Source organism: Lissotriton helveticus, chromosome 3_1 (assembly GCF_964261635.1).
Source record: "Lissotriton helveticus chromosome 3_1, aLisHel1.1, whole genome shotgun sequence".
Taxonomy (NCBI): Eukaryota; Metazoa; Chordata; class Amphibia; order Caudata; family Salamandridae; genus Lissotriton; species Lissotriton helveticus.
Window position 1 is genome coordinate 722879217 of NC_136061.1, and position 21780 is coordinate 722900996.

Sequence of the window (21780 nt, forward strand, 5' to 3'; positions counted from 1 at the left end):
TGGAAATTCCCCTTACAGACAAGAACTGGGAGACTGTGCACACTGACTAAGTTGCTCACACCTAATAGCAATTTGCGGATTATACATTTTAAGTACATACACCAGGCATACTACACCCCGGTTCAATTGCTTAGATACAGCCTACGTGAAGAAGCGCGATGCAAAAGGTGTTGTCATGACCGGGCGTACTTCATCCACCTAGCATGGCATTGCGCGAGGATACAAAACTACTGGGCTGAAGTCGTAACTGTATTGTCCGAAATGGTGGGGGTTGACATTGAATGCACTGTCCGTTGCTGTCTCCTGGGTCTACTGGGCAAGGTGAAAGCCACAAAGCGTAGGTTCTGTGCGGTGGCCTTGCTGTTGGCTAAACGCAGAATCTCAATGTGCTGGGAGAGTACTAAGGTACCATCGGTCAGACAGTGGCTGGGGGATATATCTTACTGCCAGGACACATTATGTACCTATGAAGAAATGTTACCACCTAGGTCTCGGCCTAAAAAACTATTGGGTATACCTGACAACATACCTGACTACGCATACTGCTGATTGAATGGCTCTGCTGACGGTTATGTAAAATGCCTGTTACACTTCCTGCGACGTTTATTGTTGCCACAACACCACATTTTACCTCAAGCTGTACTGTCGACTGGGTGGAGAGTGCGGTAGTGGAATGATCCAGTTTGGTTGATGTTTGTTCTACATTTTAAACAGTAACACCCCAAGACCATACATTATTGTTGACGCGGCCGGCCCGAAGTGGTTTTAGGCGACTTGCTGTGTATTTATGCGCTACCTATGATATTTACTTATATGCCACTTACTTTATGAATTGCAACGCTGCCGGCCTAATCAAGGTTGTAGGCACCGAGCTGTGTTTTTTTTTCTTAACATGCCTCTTCAATAAAGGTTTGAAATAAAAAAATTAATAAATAAATAAATAAGGGAAACATTCCTTCCCAGAGAAATACTGCCTACTTCCTTGAATGCGCTTCTTCATGTGGTGCACACTAGCTATTGAAGAGTCCTATGGGTCTCACCAGATGTGGCGCCTTATAGGCTGGAAATCCCTCTGCAGTCTTTGGAAGTTTTCCATGTGGTGGTGGGCAGGGAGGAGGCAGAACTTTGGGACTCATTGGGTCTGGCCACTGGGACTCATTGGGTCCGACCTCATTGAGTGATCTATTACACGAAGGCAATTTGATCCCCTTCAATCACTTGCCAGAGCAGACCGGCTTACTGGCTGGGCAATTCCTAAAACACAGGGAATTGGTCCTAGAATTAGAACACCTCTGGGGAGTAACAACAACCCATACCCCACATGTTCTCTCTCCTAAACCATCTTCTTATTCTGCAATGGCAGGAAGCTAATATCCTGGATTCCAGAGGCTATCCCAGACAGGACTATGGAATGTCTTGCTACCCTTTGCCAACAACGGGTATAGAATCTAAGACCCTATGACCCCAAATAATGGCAAAGAACCCTCATTTACACCTGCAAGCTCTCCTGCAATGACTGCTTCCAATATATACAGCACAACACCCTCCATACGGCCTATTTGACACCAGACTATACAGCGCATCTTTGTCTGCTTACTGTCAGGCTAACTTCTCTCACATGCTCTGGGAATGCCCTGTTGTGAGGGCCTCATGAGATGCCGTCTACATGGTTCTCCTTTGCGTAACAGATTGACAAGACTTAAACAGGATGAGCAGCTTTGTGCTGGGCCAGTTGAAATGGAGGCAAGTGGGGGGCAACCAACTGCTATCTCGATTTAGTGTTGTTATTAGCTAAGCGTGTAGTTGTGATGGGATGGAAAGTGGCGCAGCTTCTACGGGTCTTGCACTGGCAAACTGTGGTGAAATCATGGACAATCTACAGTTATGCATGTTATGCAATACTGTGCATTCATGTCCTTTCCTCCTGCTCTGGCTCCATTTTGACCATGGTGCAAGGGCACACATTGAAAGAGGAAAAAGCTAAGAGAAATAAAGTAATTTCTCTGCCTAAGTGACCTGTTGATGAACCTTTTGTGCTCACCTTTTGGGATCCAGCATCGGGCTCCTGCCATACGCCCAGGTCTGTTGTTGTTCGTGCGGGCTCCTGTCATAAGCCCAGGTCCCCCCAGCTGCCAGAGACGCTATACCATCTCGCGTCACGTCCGCCAGGAGGGGGGACTACAGCCCCCAAGAGCCTTTGCGGCTGACGCCGCCCACATCCAGCCAGCGCCCGGAGGCGCTTAAAAACAACCCAGCCCTTCGGCAGAGCTGGATTACTCTGCCTAAGTGACCTGTTGACGAACCTTTCGTGCTCACCTTTTGGGCTCCTGCATCGGGCTCCTGCCATACGCCCAAGTCTGTTGTTGTTCATGCGGGCTCCTGTCACCAGCCCAGGTCCACCCCAGCTGCCAGAGATGCTATACCATCTCACGTCGTGGCCGCCAGGAGGGGGGGACTACAGCCCCCAAGAGCCTTTGCGGCTGACGCCGCCCACATCCAGCCAGCGCCCGGAGGCGCTCAAAAACAACCCAGCCCTTCCGCGTCGCGGGACGCGCGCGGGCGATCGCCGGGCCAAGCCCGGGCAAAGGGCGGGCCATCTGTGGCCGTCCGGGGCCTGACGAGGCCGGGCTGGGCCACCCCCCCAAAGCTTTTTGTTCAACAATACTGACACTACCCTTAGGTGTACATGTCGTTTTGATAACCATTAAGGGCTAATTTGTTTCGTGTATACTAGTGGCTTTACGTCAACCTGTCCACTGGAGTACTGTCCCTTTAACATGGCCGCACAGTTGGATAAAGGGGGGAAGACCGGACTCAAACCGACCTGTGGAAGTATAATGGGAACACTAGATAATTATATTACCCGGATTGCAGCCGCCCTTGATCAAGAAATAGTTGACGTTGAGAAAAGATTGTCGACCAAAATATTTTCCAAACGGTACTCCCTGGGATTGGTTCAGCACTGTACCACTCCAGAGAACCGTATGAGTCAACGGTTAAGTGACTTGGGTTTGCCACAGACTAGCATAGAGTTAGATTCGCTCAGCAATATCTCCCTGGGGAATAGCTCAAAGAACTCTCAGATAGGTAGTCCTATCCAGGTTGTAACTGTCCTCCGTGTGCCACCTCCCCCGATTACTCCCGCTTGCCATACAGCAGATTCTTTATCTCCATTTAATTTATCTACAGGCAAAAGAAAGCGTGGGGGAGGTGGACAGAAAGGTAAAAGAGCAAAAATCCCAAAGTTAGTGAGTAAAGGGGTCAAATCTTTGGGTGTGTTAAATCAAATTCAGCCTGTTACCTCGGTACAACCTCACCCAATGTTTAAGCCCATAGCTGTTGTACAAGGAGATGGGGTTCTGTTAGGGCAGCTAGAACACACAATTAGATCCCTAATACTCTCCCGAATAGAGAGATTGAAAATAATCACTCTTAGTTTAGAAAAGGTGGAACAAGTCTCTACTAACAATTCTAAAATGTTATACTCTTTAACCGCCAACATGAAGGTGGGAGTTGACTCTACACAAGTAGGTGAACGGGAAGTTCATAATGATTCCCAATTAATATCTCCATGCAAATTTGGACCTCAGATAGTAAAAGGGCCTGTGATAAACAGTGCCAATAGTGTAACTGACCCAAGGGGTAGGGTCTTGGGCAAAGAGACAAGCCAGTGTCTCACAGGGGGTCTGCAGTTACATCAGGAAGACGGTGCTCAGCCATCTAACCCGGCCACTGGCCTTATCCATCTTAATAAGCCGGTCCAAGGTATAGGCAACCAATCTACCCTAGATTTACCGCCCCACAGTACTCCTTTAGTGGTGGTTTTGGCTAAAGTCCCTCCTCTCCGTCAAGGGGAAAGAGAGGACTATTTTCAATTAAAGAACAAGGTTACTCACTGGTTTTCGCAAAATACTGAAGGCGGCCATATGGTAGGTCACAATATAATTATGGTCCGCCGAGTTGCATGGTTGGGAAGCTCTAGGAAGAATAGAGATGGCGATTGTATAGTTATAAACTTTAATAGCCCGATACCAGTAGCTAGGATCCTTAGGGAGTCAGAGCGAAGTTCAATGTCGAATGGACAGGGCATTGAAATATTGCCTCTGGTTTTTTTTTACAGACCAGGTAATCAGGGCACATTTAGTCACTGGATCCCCATGAATAAGACGCCTGCCACTAACATTCGTTTTCCAATAGGAACAGGAGGGTGGAATACAATACCAATGAAAATAAATAGAGCTTGTCCCAGAGGAGACTCAGGATATATCCCAGACGTTGAGGTCACGAATAGATTTAACGTCCTTTCGGGCCTCAATGACTGCGACTGACTGGGTAGTAATCGAGCTAGCTGTCATTTTCAACAAGGGATGGTGAGGGACAGAGTCTCTGAATTAAGCAGAATACTCTCACCCAGTCAAGAGATCAGGGCTAGATCCAACACCGTTTTTTAGCTCATTGCACCATCCCAGTTTCAGAACCTGGCTGTATGCAAATTAGTCTGTTCCTGTCCCAGTGCATGATGGGAACAGGGCAAACCAAACTACAAAAGCCAATTTTTACACTGGGAAGGAAACAAGCTTCCGGGGACTGGTTTCTGGCATTACAGCCGTCTTCGGCCCGGCTTGCTTGAATCCTGATGGTGCAATGAGCAAGGGACTCATGTCTGAGTATACCCTTCCATGTAGCCAGGTTCTGAACTGGGATGGTGCAGTGAGCTAAAAAAACGGTGATGGATCAAGCCCCGATCTTTTGACTGGGTAGGAGTGTTCTGCTTAATTCAGATACTCTGTCCATCACCACCCCCTTTATGAATCATAGCTGTCATTTTCAGGCAGACTTCAATCCCCTTCCTGTTTATTCTACATGTCGGGCTGACACGATGAATGGAAACACTGATCCTGTTGCAGTTATTTGTAACTCTACTGTTCTACCCACTCCCCCAGTAGGTATCCCCCCAGTACTTTCCTATAGTGAGAGGGATGGTGTGGGAAAGCTAGTTTCATGGAACATAGCTGGCATGCGCTCTAAACAGGAAACTCAGGATTGGCTAAACTTTGTTAACACTTTTGATGTGTGCATTTTTCAGGAGACGTGGCTGTGTGAACCCTCTTTTGCCCAGGGGTACTTGAATTATTCGGTCCCAGAAACTAAAGGCCCTAAGGGCCGTTCTATGGGTGGCCTGACTATCTGGGTCCGGCAAAGTATGTCGCTAACAGTCAAGGTGGTTGATGTTGGAAGTAAAGATATCCAATACATTAAAGTGGATTTGGGGCCTCTAGGACGCCTTGACATTTATAATGTCTATGCCAGGGGTAACAAGGGTGGGAGGTCAGAAGTTTGAGCGGCTTTGGGCTCCCTCCTTGAAACCCATTCTCTGGACAATAACATTATCATAGCCGGTGACCTGAACCGCACCTTTGAACCCTTGGCCATTTGCGATGATTTTTCTGGGGAGGAGGAGGACAGGCAATGGGGGATCCCCAAACTAGAACTGAATCCTGTCACTCGATGGTCCGAAGACATTATCTGTTTAAATGCTATTTGTCTCAAAAGGGGCTTAAGGGCACTAAACGGGAGGACCAAGAGTGACAAGGTGGGGGCATGCACCTTTGACAATGGGAGACATAGGAGTAGAATAGACTATGTCTTATGTAGCTTGAAACTCTGGAAATTAGTCTGTGACATGGAAGTTAAATGGAGGATCGAAAGCGATCAAAATCCGTTATGCGTAGAGCACAAATGGTGGACACCTCACAACGTGACCCCGACCCCAGGAAGGGATAGTGTCCCTTTGATTGTCCCTACAAACAATATGCGTAGGCTAAAATGGTCATATGTTTTGTGCAACCAACGATCCATGGATATCATTAACGCTGAGGCAGCTAAAGCGATAATGGCCATGGAGCAGGCCAATTCAACCATATCATGCCCAAATACAGCAACAGTAATCCATGACATTTTTTTTTCTATTATCAGGAATCATTTTCTGAAACCAATAAAGAAGTCCAGTAGGGAAATTATTAAGCCAGCAAAGTGTTATAATACCCAGTGTAGGAATGCCCGCTTAGCTTTAGGAACCGCAATCAAGAGGAGAGATCTGATGGCTATTCGTATCGCTAGAAAGGCCTATAAGGATAATATATCCACTGCTAAGAAAATGTGGGATAAGCTCCACTGGAATGAGCTAAAAGATGCGAGTGGGGAAAAAGACTCCAGACTCTTTTGGAATATTGTAAAATGGGGCAGGGGTGGAGTCCCTCTTACCTCCTGATAATAACGTATCGGAGGAGGACTGGGTTAACTATTTTAAGCCCCAGTATGCCAAACGCAACTAGGTAGTGAGATGGTTGGGTTAAGGCCGGTCCCGGCGGATCTCTTTATCAATGATAAAGAGCGCTGGTGTAAGTATATCTTTCTTCTTGTTAACTCAGTGGCACAGGGAGCACCTGTACCGATATCCTGGCAAGGTGCAATTATAATACCAGTATTCAAGAAGGGAGATCGATCCAAACCCGGGAACTATAGACCTGTAAGCTTAATTGACACCATCCAAAAGGTGGTGGGGAGGATGGTTGTCAACAAGCTATTGAACTGGGTGGAGGAGAACAACGCCCTGTCTCCATTCCAAGCTGGGTTTCAGAAGTCCACCAGTACGGTGGACCAGGTATTCCGATTTACCTTACTGCAGTGGCGAACTGTGCTACTGGGCGAGGGCAGCCTGTACGCGGCTTTTGTTGATTTGCGGGCTGCCTTCGACCTCGTTCCTAGGTCTAAGCTGTGGTCGGTACTGAGGAACCTGGGTCTAACAGAAGAATTACTGACAATGATAATGCGGCTCCATGAAGCAAATTTTGCCAACATTCAGTGGGGAGGGCAAGGAGTGGTCACCGTAGACTTCCCGGTGGAGCGGGGAGTCCGGCAAGGATGCTCAATGACCCCCACTCTCTTTTCCCTGTTAGATAAAAACGGTAAACCCGGGTCCGCTCCGTGGTATACTTCGGACCTCCGACTACTCCGCAAAAACTGTAAAAGAGCCGAACGGCTTTGGAGGAAAGACTGGCAGCACACCAGCAAGGAAGCATACCATAATACAGTCAGACTCTACAAAGATGCCATTAGGCACGCCAAAGCTTCCCATTATGACACGCGGATAACAGAATCCTCCAACTCGGCCAGGGAATCCTTCCTAATTGTTAAGGAGCTGCTTAAAGTACCTAACTCTCCGTCCCCCAGTTCCCCCCCGGTGGACCGAAGTAATGATCTAGCCACCTATTTCGACGACAAAATCGCCCGTATTCTAGCTTCCCTCCCCTCTCCTGGTCCCACCAGCCATTTGGACAATCCTCCACCTCCCAACCAGACGGAAAATAATCCCCGCCCTCAACTTGCGACATTCAGGCCAATAACATACGTAGAGGTAGAACGAACCATGACCAAAATGAGAAGCGGATCACCTCTGGATCCGGCTCCCATTAGATTCCTCAAAACCGTGGCCCCTGTCATCGTCCCCACGATCATGGAGCTTATTAATAGCTCACTTGCCCAGGGATCTGTTCCTGCCAGCTGGAAGAGCGCCGTGATAAAAGCACTCCTTTAAAAAACCCCAGCTCGATCCAGCAGATATGGCAAACTACCGACCAATATCACTCCTTCCGGCAATCAGCAAGGTAGCTGAGAAACTGGTCAACGGACAATTGTCCCAGTTCTTTGAAACAAACAACGTCCTACGGGAATCCCAAACTGGATTTCGCCCGGGTCATGGCACAGATACTGCCCTCCTCGCCGTCATCGAGGAGGCAAGGCGCATACTGGATTCAGGAGGGTCAGTGGCAGTGATCCTCCTGGATCTCAGTGCAGCCTTCGACACAGTTAACCATCGTGTCCTTCTCCACCGACTCGCGGCAGCAGGAATCACCGGGACGGCACTCAGCTGGATAGAATCCTTCCTCACCGGACGCACGTTCCAGGTATGGGACGGCAATTACCACTCATCCACCCTCCCCCTCACAAGCGGGGTCCCTCAGGGATCTTCCCTGAGCCCGACGCTTTTTAATGCATATATGGCCCCTCTTGAAGACGTGGTGACACCATTTGACATAAAAATGGTAAGCTACGCTGATGACACTCAACTGGTCGTCTCCTTATCCCAACTAGTCGACCACCCAGAGAACCTGGCCAACTGTCTCACACAAATCCACAGCTGGATGAGTGATTCATCATTAAAATTAAATGGGTCTAAGACGGAAGTGATGCTCCTGGGAAAACAATGGGCGACCATCCCCCCAACAGTCTGGCCTGACGTGTACGGAGAAATCCCTTCTCCGAAGCGTGAAATCAAAACCCTTGGAGTGTGGCTAGAACCTGAGCTCACCATGAAGACGCAAGCGGCCAAAACTGCGGGTACCTGTTTTGGGCTCATGCGTACTACCCGTAAGATTCTCCCCTTATTACCACCTGCTTCCAGGAAACTCCTTATCCAGGGACTAGTATTGTCCCGTCTGGATTATAGCAATATGGTCTACCTGGGAGCCCCAGAGGCCACATTGACGAGACTGCAGCGGACACAGAACGCTGCGGCACGTCTGTTCATGAACCTTCCCTCGAGAGTGTCAGCAAAACCAGCCCTCAAGGCCCTGCACTGGCTCCCTGTGCGCCAAAGGGTGGAATTCAAAGCCATGTGCATCACACACATACTAATCAACGTATCTGGCCCTGCGATCCTCAGCAGCTTGGTCACCCCCTACAAAGCATCCAGATCCCTCCGTTCGGAGAATGAGCACTTAGCCAACATCCCCAAATTCAAAAGGACACGCACAGGAGGACGACGATTCTCGGTTCAAGCGGCCATGGGATGGAACTCCCTCCCACGCACCCTCAGACTGGAATCCAGTTACCTGGTTTTTCGCAAAAAACTGAAAACGCACCTATTCCCGAAATAAATGTCCCTCCTCCCTTCCCTTCCCTCAATGGATGTCAGCCTTTTTACAGCGCGGGGATGCCCTTGGGTCACCAGGCGCTATACAAATCGCTAAATAAATAAAAAATAAATAAATATTAACGGTGTCGTGGCTTGCATGCTGTCTGCTAACGTGCTGTCTGCTAACTGGCTGGTATTAAGATACCGATTTTAATGTTCGCAGACGATACCCTGATTTTATCAAAGACTCCGAGAGGCCTAGAGCGAGCTTTACTTATTTTTGACAATTTCTGTGGGGAGCATGACTTAGAAGTCAATGTGGTTAAAACTAAGCTTATGGCCTTTAACCCCCACCGAAGTTTTAGATCTAAGCTGACCATGAATGATCATCCTCTAGAGTTAGTTAAAGCTTTCACGTATCTGGGTATCCATGTAACGGATGATCTTAGATGGCCCAGCATATAGACATTGCAGTCCTAAGGCATAGGCAATTGGCTGGTGCTCTTGGTTCGGAGCACAGAAAATCTAGGACCGATTAAGCCAGCACTGCAGGTCTTCGAGGCCAAGGCCCTCGGCTCTGCACTATATGGTGCCGAGCTGTGGGGCTTTGAGAAGCTCCAGTCATTGCAAACATCAGAAAATAAGTTTTTCAGGGCAATCACTGGTCTTCCCAAAAGTACTCCACTGCTTCCACTCAGGTACGATCTGGGCAGGAAGGCTGTAGTAGATCTGGCGCGGCTCCGTCCTATTCTGTACTGGAGGAGGCTCTGGACCACCCCTGAGCTTAACCATTATGCCGAGGGATTTCTAGCTATGATCAAAGCGGATGTGTTTCATAAAATAGGCTGGCTAAATGTCATTAGAACCATGCTGGGCGATCTTGGTCTCCAATTGCTCTGGGATAATCCGACAAGTGCCCCATTCCCAAGCAAAAAAGTACTAAAGGAAATTTATTGGGAACATGTGGCTTCTCGGAATTGGAGAGATACCAATGCTGGTTCTATGGCTGGAGGTTTCTTAGAAGCTAAACTGTATCCCAGCGTAGAACTCCATTGGGATGCTATAACCACCCCTAGGGAAAGGAAGCTCCTTTTTCAAAGTAGAGCTGGCGCTCTCCCCCTTAGGTCTCTAACGGGCAGGTGGGGGGGTTCATCCGAATGCAACTGTCCAGCCTGTGGAGCACACAAGGAAACAATTGGTCATTTTTTATTTGCTTGTAGAACCTATGTAGAACCCAGGCGCATCTGGTTAACACCAGTGTGCAAAAACCCAGGTACCACTAGTAGTGCTGTAGCTCTAAGAATTATTTGCACTAGCACTTTTTTGCCCCTAGTTATAGCAACAGCCAAATATTTGGGATGGGCATGGACTATCAGACAGAGGGTTTTAGGCAGCTGATCGTCTTTTATTGTACTCAGGGTTTGTCTGTATTTTAACTTATCTGAATATTTTATTCATATTTTTATCTATGAACTAATGTTTTCTAAATGTAGTGATGCTCTTTTATTGATGTTTCTTTTAATGATTTTTATGTTTGTGATTGTATGCGCTTTTATGAGAAAACCTCGAATAAAGCATCCTTGACATTGTAATTTTTTTGCTTACGCCGTACCTCAGGAGGCATACAGTTTTGGCACTTCCCCATGTTTACATGCTCTTGTAATTCTGGGGAAGTGTCAAAAATCCATGGTTGTTGCATGTGAAAATCCAACGAAATGCCCATTGAATACCTCTTAAGCAAAGAGTTAGGCAACGCAACGATTTGCGCTGCCTTACCTTATTCCATATCTATGAGGGGATTGGTGTCACACCAACGCATGTTATTACAACGCATGTTTTTACATCGCATTTTTTACATCGCAAAGTCTATTACAACGCGATTTTTTACAACGCATACCACTACATCGCAATATAGTATTATTAATGAAAAAGTACCAATACAACGCATTCTGTAACATAAAATCTGGCACGGGATGCAGGGAAAATAGGGGTTTTGGGTGGGGAAGTGTATTAAAAAATAGAGAAAAACTACACGTACAAGTAACAATATTCTAATAAATAATTTAAACATATACCTTTTATTTTTTTGTAACATAAAATCTGGCACGGGATGCAGGGAAAATAGGGGTTTTGGGTGGGGAAGTGTATTAAAATCTATAAAAAATCTCCACATAAACTTTCTTTTTTTATTTAAAAATTAATAAATTAATAAATTAACTTAAAATATTATAATTTTAAATTAAGTAAATAAATAAATAAAAAAATTAAATAAATAAAGTAATAGCCAAAAATCTTACGGAAACACTGTATAATCATAAGAGTATTAAATGTAATACTCGAGTATTAAAATTAATACTTGAGTAACAATAAATATATTAAAATTTAAAAAATTTACATTATTTTTCAAAATAATTTCGGTAAATCATTTCATATTGTTACATTATCTGTAAACATATATTTAAAAAAATAATTAATTAGATTTTTAAAATTTTATATATATATTTATTATTTAAATAAAAAAAATTTTTTTTTATTATTTAAGTAAAATAAAATAAAACGACGTGTTGGTAGTAAACTAATTCCATAAATAATCGACCTATATTTCTATTATTCAAACAACACAGATACAATGCAATGCATAGAGATATTCTAATTAAAACGAGATTAATAAAAAACGTACTCGATATATTTTACAAAGTAGTCATAGTAAGGAAAATTATTATATTTCAAGAAAATAACGACGTATAGAAAAAATAAGGATTAAATGATTAGTAAATAATTGATTTTTAAACTTTTTAATCAAAAGTAACACATTAACGTGCAAAGTTGCGCCATTTTACACACAGGAAACTAAAATGAAGTCCATCTACGATTTCCATGACCTACAATATCAACAAGACTTTCAAGATGGATGCCAAAATGGAACGATAATATTAAAAGTTTACTTCCACGTAACGTATTTTAAATTATATGTTTCCACATCAAATAATTTTAAAGAAATTTAGAAACGGAACGGTATAATTCACTCCAAAAATAATGATAATTAGGAAAAGTTATAAATAGAAGAAACCCACCATTTTGAAGGCAGTTGATTATCAACTAACAGAGTGAGCAGACGTGAAAACCTGACCCTCTAACCTCTTGATTAAATTCTGAAGGAAAAGGAACATAGACGCATTTCTCTTTCACTTTAAAGTAAGTCAAATGAAATAAGAATTGAATTTATGTAGTGCTAACATATGAGCACCAATATATTTTGAATTTTTTTTTTCAAATAAATTATTTAATATAATAATAAGCATTTAGAAAGAAAGTATTAAAACGTTTGATCGGAATGTTTATATATGTTAAAGTTTTTATAATTATTAAACAGAATACTTTTAAGAAAATGAAACAAAGGTTGATGAAATTTTTTTTAACCAATAATTGCATTGTCAACAAGGTAACTGCTAATTACTTTAAAAAAGTTTATATTTCAACTTATTTAATTTAAATAAATAAATGAAAAAAAACATTACCATAACCAAAATAAACAAGCAACATTACTAAACTTTCTCTCCCTCTCCCCCACATCCTTCGAAAATTAATCGTAAATGTAATATGTTAAAAATAGTACGAGAGACACATAATACAGCGTAAAAATGGATAACATCTAAATGTCAGAATAATTATAATTAAAATATAGAATATGTATTGATTTGCTTTGCATCTCATGCAAATCAACATTTTATTTTAGATACTTCAATGTATGTTGTGAAGCAGTATAGATTGTGAAAAATACCTGAAACAACAATCGATTCAACCAAAGATTTAAAAATATAAGAAAAATAAAGGACTATCAGCAAGGTAAATACTAGACAGTTTTAATGTACCAGTAGAATATCGTTTTAAAAAAATTTAAATTAGTATAAGAAGTAGATTATTTTCGACAAAAAATGTCATAGTAATAAAAATCGCATGTATTATGAAGGAACATATGACACATTTTCAAATGTTTTCTTTACAGCAAAAGGAGAACAACCATAACTGATAAAGCCACCGAAAATCAGCCAATATCGAAAGCATTTGCAAAATAACACCACAAATTAACATTCAAATCTCAAAGGTAACTTTTAAATATAAACACATTTCTATTTGAGAATACAATACAAATCATAAATATCTTTTTTGCTGAATATGTGCAGGATAGTCAAAAAAATGTAAATTTCTAATCGAACTCTAGATAAGTGCATATTCTGTTTAAAATGCTGTTTATTAATAAAAAATAAGATAAGTACTTGGGGCTAGATGTAGGTCGGTCGGTAACGGCCGAAAATCGGTATTTTCGGCCGTTACCGACCGAAAAATCTGATTTGGTATGTAGGGCACTGTATTTTACAGAATCGGTAAATTTACCGATCGTTAAATTGACAGATTCTGTAAAATACCGATTCGGTATTCATACTTATTCGGTATTTTTGAAATGTAGGTGGGACTCTTCTGAGTCCCACAACCCTTACCGATTCGGTATTTTACCATCAAATATATTTGATGGTAAAATACCGATTCAGGTGTGCATGCACATGTGTGCATGCACACCTGTGCCATATGACAGGCAGACCTGCCCTTAGGGCAAGTATGCCTGTCACATGGCCCCCGAACCTTTTTTGGGGGTACTAGAGGGTGTCAAAGTGACACCCCCTGCATCCTTGGCAAAATCTGTATTTACCGATTCGGTAAATACCGACCGGTAATGCCCCATTCATTCCTATGACAAGGGGTGGTGATGGACAGAGTCTCTGAATTAAGCAGAGTACTCTCACCCAGTCAAGAGATCAGGGCTAGATCCAACACCGTTTTTTAGCTCATTGCACCATCCCAGTTTCAGAACCTGGCTGTATGCAAATTAGTCTGTCCCTGGCCCAGTGCATCATGGGAACAGGGCAGACCAGACTACAAAAGCCAATTCTTACACTGGGAAGGAAACAAGCTTCCAGGGACCGGTTTCTGCCATTTCAGGCGTCTTCGGCCCGGCTTGCTTGAATCCTGATGGTGCAATGAGCAAGGGACTCACATCTGATTATGCCCTTCCACGCTTAGGGTGGACAAAATTATTTACAACAAGGGGTGGTGATGGACAGAGTCTCTGAATTAAGCAGAGTACTCTCACCCAGTCAAGAGATCAGGGCTAGATCCAACACCGTTTTTTAGCTCATTGCACCATCCCAGTTTCAGAACCTGGCTGTATGCAAATTAGTCTGTCCCTGGCCCAGTGCATCATGGGAACAGGGCAGACCAGACTACAAAAGCCAATTCTTACACTGGGAAGGAAACAAGCTTCCGGGGACCGGTTCCTGCCATTTCAGGCGTCTTCGGCCCGGCTTGCTTGAATCCTGATGGTGCAATGAGCAAGGGACTCACATCTGATTATGCCCTTCCACGCTTAGGGTGGACAAAATTATTTACAACAAGGGGTGGTGATGGACAGAGTCTCTGAATTAAGCAGAGTACTCTCACCCAGTCAAGAGATCAGGGCTAGATCCAACACCGTTTTTTAGCTCATTGCACCATCCCAGTTTCAGAACCTGGCTGTATGCAAATTAGTCTGTCCCTGGCCCAGTGCATCATGGGAACAGGGCAGACCAGACTACAAAAGCCAATTCTTACACTGGGAAGGAAACAAGCTTCCGGGGACCGGTTTCTGCCATTTCAGGCGTCTTCGGCCCGGCTTGCTTGAATCCTGATGGTGCAATGAGCAAGGGACTCACATCTGATTATGCCCTTCCACGCTTAGGGTGGACAAAATTATTTACAACAAGGGGTGGTGATGGACAGAGTCTCTGAATTAAGCAGAGTACTCTCACCCAGTCAAGAGATCAGGGCTAGATCCAACACCGTTTTTTAGCTCATTGCACCATCCCAGTTTCAGAACCTGGCTGTATGCAAATTAGTCTGTCCCTGGCCCAGTGCATCATGGGAACAGGGCAGACCAGACTACAAAAGCCAATTCTTACACTGGGAAGGAAACAAGCTTCCGGGGACCGGTTTCTGCCATTTCAGGCGTCTTCGGCCCGGCTTGCTTGAATCCTGATGGTGCAATGAGCAAGGGACTCACATCTGATTATGCCCTTCCACGCTTAGGGTGGACAAAATTATTTACAACAAGGGGTGGTGATGGACAGAGTCTCTGAATTAAGCAGAGTACTCTCACCCAGTCAAGAGATCAGGGCTAGATCCAACACCGTTTTTTAGCTCATTGCACCATCCCAGTTTCAGAACCTGGCTGTATGCAAATTAGTCTGTCCCTGGCCCAGTGCATCATGGGAACAGGGCAGACCAGACTACAAAAGCCAATTCTTACACTGGGAAGGAAACAAGCTTCCGGGGACCGGTTTCTGCCATTTCAGGCGTCTTCGGCCCGGCTTGCTTGAATCCTGATGGTGCAATGAGCAAGGGACTCACATCTGATTATGCCCTTCCACGCTTAGGGTGGACAAAATTATTTACAACAAGGGGTGGTGATGGACAGAGTCTCTGAATTAAGCAGAGTACTGTCACCCAGTCAAGAGATCAGGGCTAGATCCAACACCGTTTTTTAGCTCATTGCACCATCCCAGTTTCAGAACCTGGCTGTATGCAAATTAGTCTGTCCCTGGCCCAGTGCATCATGGGAACAGGGCAGACCAGACTACAAAAGCCAATTCTTACACTGGGAAGGAAACAAGCTTCCGGGGACCGGTTTCTGCCATTTCAGGCGTCTTCGGCCCGGCTTGCTTGAATCCTGATGGTGCAATGAGCAAGGGACTCACATCTGATTATGCCCTTCCACGCTTAGGGTGGACAAAAATACCTGTGCCATACGACAGGCAGACCTGCCCTTAGGGCAAGTATGCCTGTCACATGGCCTCCGAACCTTTTTTGGGGGTACTAGAGGGTGTCAAAGTGACACCCCCTGCATCCTTGGCAAAATCTCTATTTACCGATTCGGTAAATACCGACCGGTAATGCCCCATTCATTCCTATGGGCTGCAAAGCCCATAGGAATGAATGGAGCATTACCGGTCGGTATTTACCGAATCGGTAAATACAGATATTTACCGATTCGGTAAATGGAAGATCTGGATGTTCCTACATACCCCCCCATCTCATTTACTGATTCTTATTTACCTAATCGTTATGATTCGGTAATTAAAAATCGGTAAATGATTCCTACCTACATCTGACCCTTGATCTATTATTATTTCCACTCTGAGAAAGTGCATGACTTTAGTGGTCCCCAAATTTTTTTAGAGGATGTCAAAGTGACACCCCCTGCACCCTAGTAAATATCTGTATTTACCGAATCGGTAAATACCGACCGGTAATGCCCCATTCATTCCTATGCGCTTCAAAGCCCATAGGAATGAATGGGGCATTACCGGTCGGTATTTACCGAATCGGTAAATACAGATATTTACCGTTTCGGTAAATGGAAGATCTGGATGTTCCTACATACCCCCCCATCTCTTTTACCGATTCTTAATTACCAAATCGTTATGATTCGGTAATTAAAAATCGGTAAATGATTCCTACCTACACCTGGCCCTTGATCTATTATTATTTCCACTCTGAGAAAGTGCATGACTCTAGTGGTCCCCAAATTTTTTTTGGGGGTGCTAGAGGGTGTCAAAGTGACACCCCCTGCACCCTAGTAAATATCTGTATTTACCGATTCGGTAAATACCGACCGGTAATGCCCCATCCATTCCTATGCGCTTCAAAGCCCATAGGAATGAATGGGGCAATACCGGTCGGTATTTACCGAATCGTTAAATACAGATATTTACCAATTCGGCAAAAGGAACATCTGGATATTGCCACATCTCGACCCTTTAGATTTACCGATTTTTAATTACCTAATCGGTATGATTCGGTAATTAAAAATCAAAAAAACTATTTTACCTACATCGGGCCCTAAGTAATGTAAGTCCAGGTAAATGCATGATGTAAGAAAAGGCTGGTTAGTGTTAACATTTTACTAATTTGTAAACAATAATAAACATATTTCTATTCAAGACAACGTACAAAAGGGATAAATAATTAGAACATTATCCAAATATATATCACATTTTCTAATTATTTTTTTTTACATTCAAAGGAGAACAACCAAAACTATAAAAGCGATCAAAGCTCAGCCAATATCAAAATAGTTTGCAAGACTTGAAAGGAACGCATAAACCAACCTTCAAAAATCAAAGGTAACTGTCAAATGAACACATTTCATTTTCTGCTTACATTGCATACGATATATAATTTTAAAGCAGAAAAAACGCAGGATAGTGAAAAAAATTCATTTACTATTTAAACTCCAGGTAATTGTTTGATACGGGAAAGTGCTGGATAGATTAGAAATACAAATTACTATTCTAACTCCAGGTAAGAGCATGATTAGATAAAGTGCTGGATAGTGTAGAAATGCCACTTACAATTCCAACACCAATAAAGTGCATGATTAAAGAAAGTACTGTATAGTGTTAAAGTGCCACTTAGTGTTCAATCTTCAAGTAAATACATGATTAGTGCAAGTGCTGGATAGTTTTGAAGTGCCACTTACTATTCTAACTCTAGATAATTGCATGATTAGGGAAAGTGCTGGATAGTGTTGAAGTGCAACTTACTATTCTAGCTCCTGGAAAGTGCATGATTAGTGAAAGTGCTGGATAGTGTTGAAGTGCCACTTACTATTCTAGCTCCTGGAAAGTGCATGATTAGGGAAAGTGCTGGATAGTGATGAATTGCCACTTACTATTCTAACTCCAGGGAAGTGCATGATTAGGGAAAGTGGTGATAGTGTTTAAGTGCCACTTACTATTCTAACACCAGGTAAGTGCTTGATTAGGGAAAGTGCAGGATAGTATTGAAGTGCTAACACCAGGTAAGTGCTTGATTAGGGAAAGTGCTGGATAGTATTGAAGTGCTACTTACTATTCTAACTCCAGGAAAGTGCATGTTTAAGGAAAGTGCTGGATAGTGTTGAAGTGCCATTTACTATTCTAACTCCAGATAAGTGCTTGATTAGGGAAAGTGCTGGATAGTGTTGAAGTGCCAATTACAATTCCAAGTCCAGATAAATGCATGAGCAAATAAAATGCTGGTTAGTGTTAACATGTCACACATTTCTAATCATCAATACATATAGATTATTTTTTTCAATGTTTAGAAAAGATATAGAAATAAAACATTATCAAACCATATAACATTTTTTAAAATTTTTTCATTACAGCCAAACAAGATAAACCAAAACCGAAAAAGCAAGCAAAGCTCAGCCAAAATCCAAACAATTTGCAAGACTTGAAAGAAACCGACAAAGCAACCTTCAAAACTCAAAGGTAACTGACAAATAAACACATTTCATTTTCTACGTACATTGCATACAAAATATAATTTTAAAACAGAAAAACTTCAGGATAGTAAAAAATGTCAATTACTATTCAAACTCCAGGTAAGTGCTTCATTAGAAAACGTACTGGATAGTTTTGAAGTGCCACTTAGTATTCTAACTCCAGGAAAGTGCATGATTAGTGAAAGTGCTGGATAGTGTTGAAGTGCCACTTACTATTCTAGCTCCTGGAAAGTGCATGATTAGGGAAAGTGCTGGATAGTGATGAAGTGCCACTTACTATTCTAACTCCAGGGAAGTGCATGATTAGGGAAAGTGGTGGATAGTGTTTAAGTGCCACTTACTATTCTAACACCAGGTAAGTGCTTGATTAGGGAAAGTGCAGGATAGTATTGAAGTGCTACTTACTATTCTAACTCCAGGAAAGTGCATGTTTAGGGAAAGTGCTGGATAGTGTTTAAGTGCCACTTACTATTCTAACTCCAGGAAAGTACATGATTAGGGAAAGTGTTGGATAGTGTTGAAGTGCCACTTACTAATCTAATACCAGGTAAGTGCTTGATTAGGGAAAGTGCTGGATAGTATTGAAGTGCCACTTACTATTCTAACTCCTGGAAAGTGCATGTTTAGGGAAAGTGCTGGATAGTGTTGAATTGCCACTTAGTATTCTAACTCCAGGAAAGTGCATGATTAGTGAAAGTGCTGGATAGTGTTGAAGTGCCACTTACTATTCTAGCTCCTGGAAAGTGCATGATTAGGGAAAGTGCTGGATAGTGATGAAGTGCCACTTACTATTCTAACTCCAGGGAAGTGCATGATTAGGGAAAGTGGTGGATAGTGTTTAAGTGCCACTTACTATTCTAACACCAGGTAAGTGCTTGATTAGGGAAAGTGCTGGATAGTATTGAAGTGCTACTTACTATTCTAACTCCAGGAAAGTGCATGTTTAAGGAAAGTGCTGGATAGTGTTGAAGTGCCATTTACTATTCTAACTCCAGATAAGTGCTTGATTAGGGAAAGTGCTGGATAGTGTTGAAGTGCCACTTACAATTCCAAGTCCAGATAAATGCATGAGCAAATAAAATGCTGGTTAGTGTTAACATGTCACACATTTCTAATCATCAATACATATAGATTATTTTTTTCAATGTTTAGAAAAGATATAGAAATAAAACATTATCAAACCATATAACATTTTTTAAACATTTTTCATTACAGCCAAACAAGATAAACCAAAACCGAAAAAGCAAGCAAAGCTCAGCCAAAATCCAAACAATTTGCAAGACTTGAAAGAAACCGACAAAGCAACCTTAAAAACTCAAAGGTAACTGACAAATAAACACATTTCATTTTCTACGTACATTGCATACAAAATATAATTTTAAAACAGAAATACTTCAGGATAGTAAAAAATGTCAATTACTATTCAAACTCCAGGTAAGTGCTTCATTAGAAAACGTACTGGATAGTTTTGAAGTGCCACTTAGTATTCTAACTCCAGGAAAGTGCATGATTAGTGAAAGTGCTGGATAGTGTTGAAGTGCCACTTACTATTCTAGCTCCTGGAAAGTGCATGATTAGGGAAAGTGCTGGATAGTGATGAAGTGCCACTTACTATTCTAACTCCAGGGAAGTGCATGATTAGGGAAAGTGGTGGATAGTGTTTAAGTGCCACTTACTATTCTAACACTAGGTAAGTGCTTGATTAGGGAAAGTGCAGGATAGTATTGAAGTGCTACTTACTATTCTAACTCCAGGAAAGTGCATGTTTAGGGAAAGTGCTGGATAGTGTTTAAGTGCCACTTACTATTCTAACTCCAGGAAAGTACATGATTAGGGAAAGTGTTGGATAGTGTTGAAGTGCCACTTACTAATCTAACACCAGGTAAGTGCTTGATTAGGGAAAGTGCTGGATAGTATTGAAGTGCCACTTACTATTCTAACTCCTGGTAAGTGCATGTTTAGGGAAAGTGCTGGATAGTGTTGAATTGCCACTTAGTATTCTAACTCCAGGAAAGTGCATGATTAGTGAAAGTGCTGGATAGTGTTGAAGTGCCACTTACTATTCTAGCTCCTGGAAAGTGCATGATTAGGGAAAGTGCTGGATAGTGATGAAGTGCCACTTACTATTCTAACTCCAGGGAAGTGCATGATTAGGGAAAGTGGTGGATAGTGTTTAAGTGCCACTTACTATTCTAACACCAGGTAAGTGCTTGATTAGGGAAAGTGCTGGATAGTATTGAAGTGTTACTTACTATTCTAACTCCAGGAAAGTGCATGTTTAAGGAAAGTGCTGGATTGTGTTGAAGTGCCATTTACTATTCTAACTCCAGATAAGTGCTTGATTAGGGAAAGTGCTGGATAGTGTTGAAGTGCCACTTACAATTCCAAGTCCAGATAAATGCATGAGCAAATAAAATGCTGGTTAGTGTTAACATGTCACACATTTCTAATCATCAATACATATAGATTATTTTTTTCAATGTTTAGAAAAGATATAGAAATAAAACATTATCAAACCATATAACATTTTTTAAATTTTTTTCATTACAGCCAAACAAGATAAACCAAAACCGAAAAAGCAAGCAAAGCTCAGCCAAAATCCAAACAATTTGCAAGACTTGAAAGAAACCGACAAAGCAACCTTCAAAATTCAAAGGTAACTGACAAATAAACACATTTCATTTTCTACGTACATTACATACAAAATATAATTTTAAAACAGAAAATGTTCAGGATAGTAAAAAATGTCAATTACTATTCAAACTTCCAGGTAAGTGCTTCATAAGAAAACGTACTGGATAGTTTTGAAGTGCCACTTACTATTCTAACTCCAGGAAAGTGCATAATTAGAGAAAATGTTGGATAGTGTTGAAGTGCAACTTATTATTCTAGCTCCTGGAAAGTGCATGATTAGGGAAAGTGCTGGATAGTGTTGAAGTGCAACTTACTATTCTAGCTCCTGGAAAGTGCATAATTAGGGAAAGTGCTGGATAGTGTTGAAGTACCACTTACTATTCTAACACCAGGTAAGTGCTTGATTAGGGAAAGTGCAGGATAGTATTGAAGTGCTACTTACTATTCTAACTCCAGGAAAGTGCATGTTTAGGGAAAGTGCTGGATAGTGTTTAAGTGCCACTTACTATTCTAACTCCAGGAAAGAACATTATTATGGAAAGTGTTGGATAGTGTTGAAGTGCCACTTACTATTCTAACACCAGATAAGTGCTTGATTAGGGAAAGTGCTGGATAGTATTGAAGTGCCACTTACTATTCTAACTCCAGGAAAGTGCATGTTTAGGGAAAGTGCTGGATAGTGTTGAAGTGCAACTTACTATTCTAACCCCAGGAAAGTGCATGATTAGTGAAAGTGCTGGATAGTGTTGAAGTGCCACTTACTATTCTAACTCCAGCAAAATGCATGTTTAGGGAAAGTGCTGGATAGTGTTCAAGTGCAACTTACTATTCTAACTCCAGGAAAGTGCATGATTTGGTAAAGTGCTGG